This window comes from Labeo rohita, chromosome 10, assembly GCF_022985175.1.
Source record: "Labeo rohita strain BAU-BD-2019 chromosome 10, IGBB_LRoh.1.0, whole genome shotgun sequence".
Classification (NCBI taxonomy): Eukaryota; Metazoa; Chordata; class Actinopteri; order Cypriniformes; family Cyprinidae; genus Labeo; species Labeo rohita.
The window spans coordinates 20,599,809-20,605,879 of NC_066878.1; the positions used below are offsets into that span (position 1 = coordinate 20,599,809).

A 6,071-nucleotide genomic window follows, 5' to 3' on the forward strand; every position below is an offset into this window, starting at 1 on the left:
GACTAGTTACGCGCCGAAATTTGTACGGAATCTATTATAATAATAATAATAAGTATGTGAGATAGTAATAGTGATGCTTTGCTTCGCAAGCACCACTAATAATAAGTTTAAATAGCATATCAGTAAGTTGGCTTTCTCAAGCCAACTTAATAACTTTAAGTTTAAGACGGATTTCAGTAAGTTGGCTTTCTCAAGCCAACTTAATAACTTTAAGTTTAAGTAGCATATCAGTAAGTTGGCTTTCTCAAGCCAACTTAATTATGCGCTGCTCTCAGGGCAGGAGTACTCAATAGGTTTGTATTACCGTTATTTTTAGTGTACTGTGCGCTGCTCTTGGGTCAGGAGTACTCAATAGGTTTGTATTACTGTTATTTTTACCAAACTATGCGCTGCTCTCAGGGCAGGAGTAAGAATAACAGTACTAAACTGAATTATGTGCTGCTCTCAGGGCAGGAGTACTCAATAGGTTTGTATTACCATTATGTTTAGTGTACTATGCGCTGCTCTCAGGGCAGGAGTAAGAATAACAGTACTAAACTGAATTATGCGCTGCTCTTGGGGCAGGAGTACTCAGTAGGTTCGTATTACTGTTATTTTTACTAAACTATGTGCTGCTCTCAGGGCAGGAGTAAGAATAACAGTACTAAACTGAATTATATGCTGCTCTTGGGCAGGAGTACTCAGTAGGTTCGTATTACTGTTATTTGTCATGTACTTTGCACTATGCACAAAGTATTTCTGTATGACTATAGGCCTGTCATTGACTCTTTCATGTAGTTTTTGTTCTCTTTGCAGAAAAACTTCTTGGAAAAAGCAGAAGTCGTCACTGGTCCATACTTGGAGAAAGGGAATCTCTGGACTTTCTTTTTAAGTTCATCTAGTTTTAGTTGAGAATCTTGTTTTTTTTTTTTTTTTTTTTTTTTTTTGAGTGCCCATATTAAGTGTCAGAAACTCCAGTCTCACTTCCTGTTACCAATTACCTTAGGTTAGGTTTTTTTTTTTTTTTTTTGCATAATTCCAGCCTATGGACTTCATTAGCTCTCCCTCAAACGTCTACTCTGATCTGCCCTCAATCATTGCGGTTGTAGCTGAGGCCAAACAGAGTATAGTAGGCTCTAGGAATGGCAGGGTTTAAGGATGTATTACATGTCCTTAAGAAATTGTCAATTTTGAGGGAGTTGTAAGTGATTTTTATCTTTAATCTTATGATTTTGCTAGTAATTCTGTTTGTTTACATTGCTGTATTTCAGATGCTGTGCAGTGAGATGGTCAGTGATGTAGTGTTCCTGGCATGGAAGTTTCTTGCACAAAAGAAAGTGGTCCATAAAATATATGAAAATGAGGATGTTCATGATTCAATATCCCATACTAAATAGTTTAGGTAAAATTCATTTTTTTTTCCCTTTCTTTCTTTTATTATGACTGTCGGTGTAAACTGAAACAAAATTCTTTATGCATTTCAGTTGCAGGAAGACCTTACAAAGATTTCTGGAGACTGAGAGACTGGCTTTGAGAAGATATTTGGAAAAGCAACCTCTCACTTTGGGCTTGGTTTAAAGGGAGCCTGTTCAAATTTGTTGACTCATGTCTAAAATAAAAATATAAAAATAAAACACTTAAAAACCTCTAGGAATGATGATATCCACTAGTTAAGACTACAGCAGTTTAATAATACATCTTGCTGAACTTTTTTGTTGTGAAACGTTCCTGTGTTTTATACATGCATTTAACTCACTGGATTTGTTTGTAATTTGTAATTGTATAAAAAAAGAAAGAAGTCATAATTAAACTTATTTTATTGTAATATTGCACCCGTAAACTGATTATTTTCAATCAACATTTCTTTCATTTTGTTCTTAAACAATCTGTACAACAGACATTGAATGATACAACATTAACAACACGATTATTAAAAAAATAAATAAATAACTCACAAGTTATAATTAAAATTACAAGTCTTAATTTCTCTGCAATAGTCCATGGGAGAAACATTAAGTGGTTGCACAAAAATTGACTGGTACCTTTTGTAATCACATTTATGTATCACCAAGTGAATGTGAGAGAAGCCCTATTTGGACAGTAGGAACATATGTAAAAATTGATGTACATGGCACCTCAGTGATAAAACTCATGGATTTGATTTATTCACAGTGTGATCATATGAACCCAGGAATGCACTGCTCATATGGCCTGTCACATAGTTGTCTGCTATACATTAAATGTCACATGCTTGGATTAAGAATAAATTTAAATTTAATAATATGTTATTTATTTAAATCTCAGGTTCAAAAAGAGACCCACTATAGCTGAAATGGTTTTCTTAAATTTTATCTCTCAAAATGATAGGTGTCATGAAAAATGTGAAGATAGCAGAAATAAGTTGCATGCAACCTCTTATTTACATGAGGTAAATCAATCAATCATGTTTATTCATACAGCGCTTTTTAACAAAACAGGATGTGTCAAAGCAACAGTTTTTAATAGGACAATAGTGTGTCAATAATGCAAAAGTTCCATGTTGCAGCAAAGTCAGATTGCAGAGGACTCATTTAGGACATTTAGGGATGTAGAGGTCGTCTCTAGCTGCTGATCCATCATCTGGTGACCTTGGAATAAGAAAGAAACAGACTAATATTAGTGTAGATGCCATTCTTCTTACGATGCAATGAGTACATCAGGTGTTATGAAAATTATTCCTGGTTCCGGCTGACCTAATTAATGCAGCCTAACCATCCTTTAATGGACTTGAATTATAGAAATGTGTTAATGTGTTGTGTTGGCCGGGTTAAAGAGATGGGTCTTTAATCTAGATTTAAACTGACAGAGTGTGTCGGCCTCCTGAACAGTGTTGGCTAGATTGTTCCAGAATGTGGGTGCTAAATAAGAAAATGATCTGCCTCCACAGTTGATTTTGATATTTTGGGTATTTTCAAAATTTAGTGAACGCAGTGGACATGAGGGACTATAATGACAAGGCTGCTTGGTTTATATTTTTATGTATGTAATTGTAGGCCTATATTTTAAAATTGTATTGCATACCTATTACTGCCATAATAATGACTAATTTAAAATGTTTAAGTACTTTTCTTGTCTTTTTGTTCTTAACAGCTCCTACCCGCTGTGCTGGAGAAGTTAGGTGAAATATTTTTGTTGTAGTTCATTTTGAATCGATTTCTTCGACCACACAACCTTGGTGTCTAAAAACCAGCATGTAGTTTGGCTGAGAATTTTTACGAGGGTGGTGGGAGAAAAACACCAACATTCTGGATTTGGATGGCCCTGTAAATGTTGAAATTCGTTTGCGTCCCCATGATTAACAGTTACCGACTGAATCTGGCTATTATGTGCTTTTATCAGGTGGAACCAAACTTACACCATTTTTCATACATCTCCATTTTTGCACCATTTTGGACTCAGCAGTATCAGATCTTCAGTGTTAGCTCCTTTGATCTGTCCAGATTTTGCAACTCCTCCAGGTAACTGAAGAATAAAATAAAAGATCAATCAATCATACAGAAATTGTCTACTGTTTTATAAATATAATGATAATGTAATACAGACCAACTGAGTACTCCTGACCCGAGAGCAGCGCATAGTTTAGTAAAAAATAACAGTAATACGAACCTATTGAGTACTCCTGCCCCAAGAGCAGCGCATAATTCAGTTTAGTACTGTTACTTTTACTCCTGACCCGAGAGCAGCGCATAGTACACTAAAAATAACAGTAATACAAACCTATTGAGTACTCCTGCCCTGAGAGCAGCACATAATTCAGTTTAGTACTGTTATTCTTACTCCTGCCCTGAGAGCAGCACATAGTACACTAAACATAATGGTAATACTAACATACTGAGTACTCCTGCCCTGAGAGCAGCGCATAATTCAGTTTAGTACTGTTATTTTTACTCCTGACCCGAGAGCAGCACATAGTACACTAAAAATAACAGTAATACAAACCTATTGAGTACTCCTGCCCTGAAAGCAGCACATAATTCAGTTTAGTACTGTTATTCTTACTCCTGCCCTGAGAGCAGCACATAGTACACTAAACATAATGGTAATACTAACATACTGAGTACTCCTGCCCTGAGAGCAGCGCATAATTCAGTTTAGTACTGTTATTTTTACTCCTGACCCGAGAGCAGCACATAGTACACTAAAAATAACAGTAATACAAACCTATTGAGTACTCCTGCCCTGAAAGCAGCACATAATTCAGTTTAGTACTGTTATTCTTACTCCTGCCCTGAAAGCAGCACATAATTCAGTTTAGTACTGTTATTTTTACTCCTGACCCGAGAGCAGCACATAGTACACTAAAAATAACAGTAATACAAACCTATTGAGTACTCCTGCCCTGAAAGCAGCACATAATTCAGTTTAGTACTGTTATTCTTACTCCTGCCCTGAGAGCAGCACATAGTACATTAAACATAATGGTAATACTAACATACTGAGTACTCCTGCCCTGAGAGCAGCACATAATTCAGTTTAGTACTGTTATTTTTACTCCTGCCCTGAAAGCAGCACATAATTCAGTTTAGTACTGTTATTCTTACTCCTGCCCTGAGAGCAGCACATAGTACACTAAACATAATGGTAATACTAACATACTGAGTACTCCTGCCCCAAGAGCAGCACATAATTCAGTTTAGTACTGTTATTTTTACTCCTGCCCTGAGAGCAGCACATAGTACACTAAACATAATGGTAATACTAACATACTGAGTACTCCTGCCCCAAGAGCAGCACATAATTCAGTTTAGTACTGTTACTTTTACTCCTGCCCTGAGAGCAGCGCTAATGTTAATGCTAGCGCTAACTGACTAATGAAATGTCACGGAGATTTGAACGAGTTCTGTTGTCGCTCATATCGGTATCACGGACAGCGCGGTAGCATTGGAAAAGCATGTTTTACTCAATCTACCCCATAAGCAGCTTTGGTGCGATCGAGTGATAAAGCAGTTGAATGAAAATGCATATGATATGATATGTAGTCGATGATTACTTGTTCTGTGCGTCTTTGCCGGCTAATTATCTCAGTAAACGTTAGAGTTATGTTGGTTTATTAATATTTTTTTATATAAAATACATGGTAAATTCACTTACCTTGCAACAAATGCCTCCCACGAAGCGCTAATAACGTTTCTGTCTGAAGTATTCCATCCACACGTCCAAATTTCCTGACCCCGCCTCGGCTTCAATTTCATTGGTTGAATCTGTCAACCAATCATTTTCCTTTCTGCCCTTAGAACATCTTTGTCTAAGGGAAATTCCCATCTGCTTTCTGGTTGGTCTCTAATGAGATGCCTAAAAGAAAGTGTAGAAAAAGATCCAGGTGTCCATTTGTACTTTGCAGGGTTTTATCAACTGCTGCTTTTAAAAGCTTAGAAACAGATTTCCTCGGAACCACAGCACCTGTGTTCTTTATTCAGAAACAAAAAAAGTATTTCCTTGTTGTTTCCTATATGGGAGTAAAACACATAGAAGGCAGTTAAAAACTCCTGGCACATTAGGCTTATGGCCAAGCCTGAGTTCCCGGCCAAGGCCACGGAGGCCACTCCATGGCACATAGAACTGTCTACCCCGCTATGGCCTCCTGAGTTCCCTGCTCTGCCATGGCTCCTGGACTGCCTGTTCCGCCATGGCTCCCTGTGCTCCCAGATCCACCCTGGATGCTGTCTGTGTCCTCCCCGTCTTGTATCAGCCTCCAGGGCTACAAAAGACGCATGGTGAGCAACAGCTGTAATAGCGTAGGTGGTAAAGCACGTAGCGGTGACTTCTGATGCGATCAACCCGAGTTCAGAAAAGGCATTTATTTTCAATAAAATGAAGGAAATAATCAAAAAGTGTAAAATAAAGTGCCTCACAGGTGTTGATCGGTACAAAGGACCTTAATGTCCCAAGGCGGCCTCCATTTAATAATTTCAATTAAAAATAGAGATCATTTACAATTAATATATTATTAATGCATACTGTTTTATAATTTTTTCTTCTAAATAAAGTTTAATGGCTTACTAAAATGAAAGGGTTGTCAGAGAAGTTCCGGAGGGTTTTTCTAAGCACAACAT

The 6,071-nt window shown here is 37.3% G+C and overlaps 2 long non-coding RNA genes across 2 annotated transcripts; one reads left to right on the plus strand and one right to left on the minus strand.

Annotated features, from left to right (window-relative positions):
* The first annotated feature begins 734 nt into the window (after nt 1–734).
* LOC127172621 (uncharacterized) lies at nt 735–1,693 on the plus strand. The gene is made up of 3 exons (XR_007828653.1): nt 735–985; nt 1,251–1,381; nt 1,464–1,693. It is a non-coding gene; the product is annotated as an uncharacterized LOC127172621 (long non-coding RNA).
* Nucleotides 1,694–1,778: 85 nt separating this feature from the next.
* LOC127172620 (uncharacterized) lies at nt 1,779–5,278 on the minus strand. The gene is made up of 3 exons (XR_007828652.1): nt 5,110–5,278; nt 3,374–3,480; nt 1,779–2,606 (listed from the first exon to the last, which is right to left on the minus strand). It is a non-coding gene; the product is annotated as an uncharacterized LOC127172620 (long non-coding RNA).
* Between the last annotated feature and the right edge of the window lie 793 nt (nt 5,279–6,071).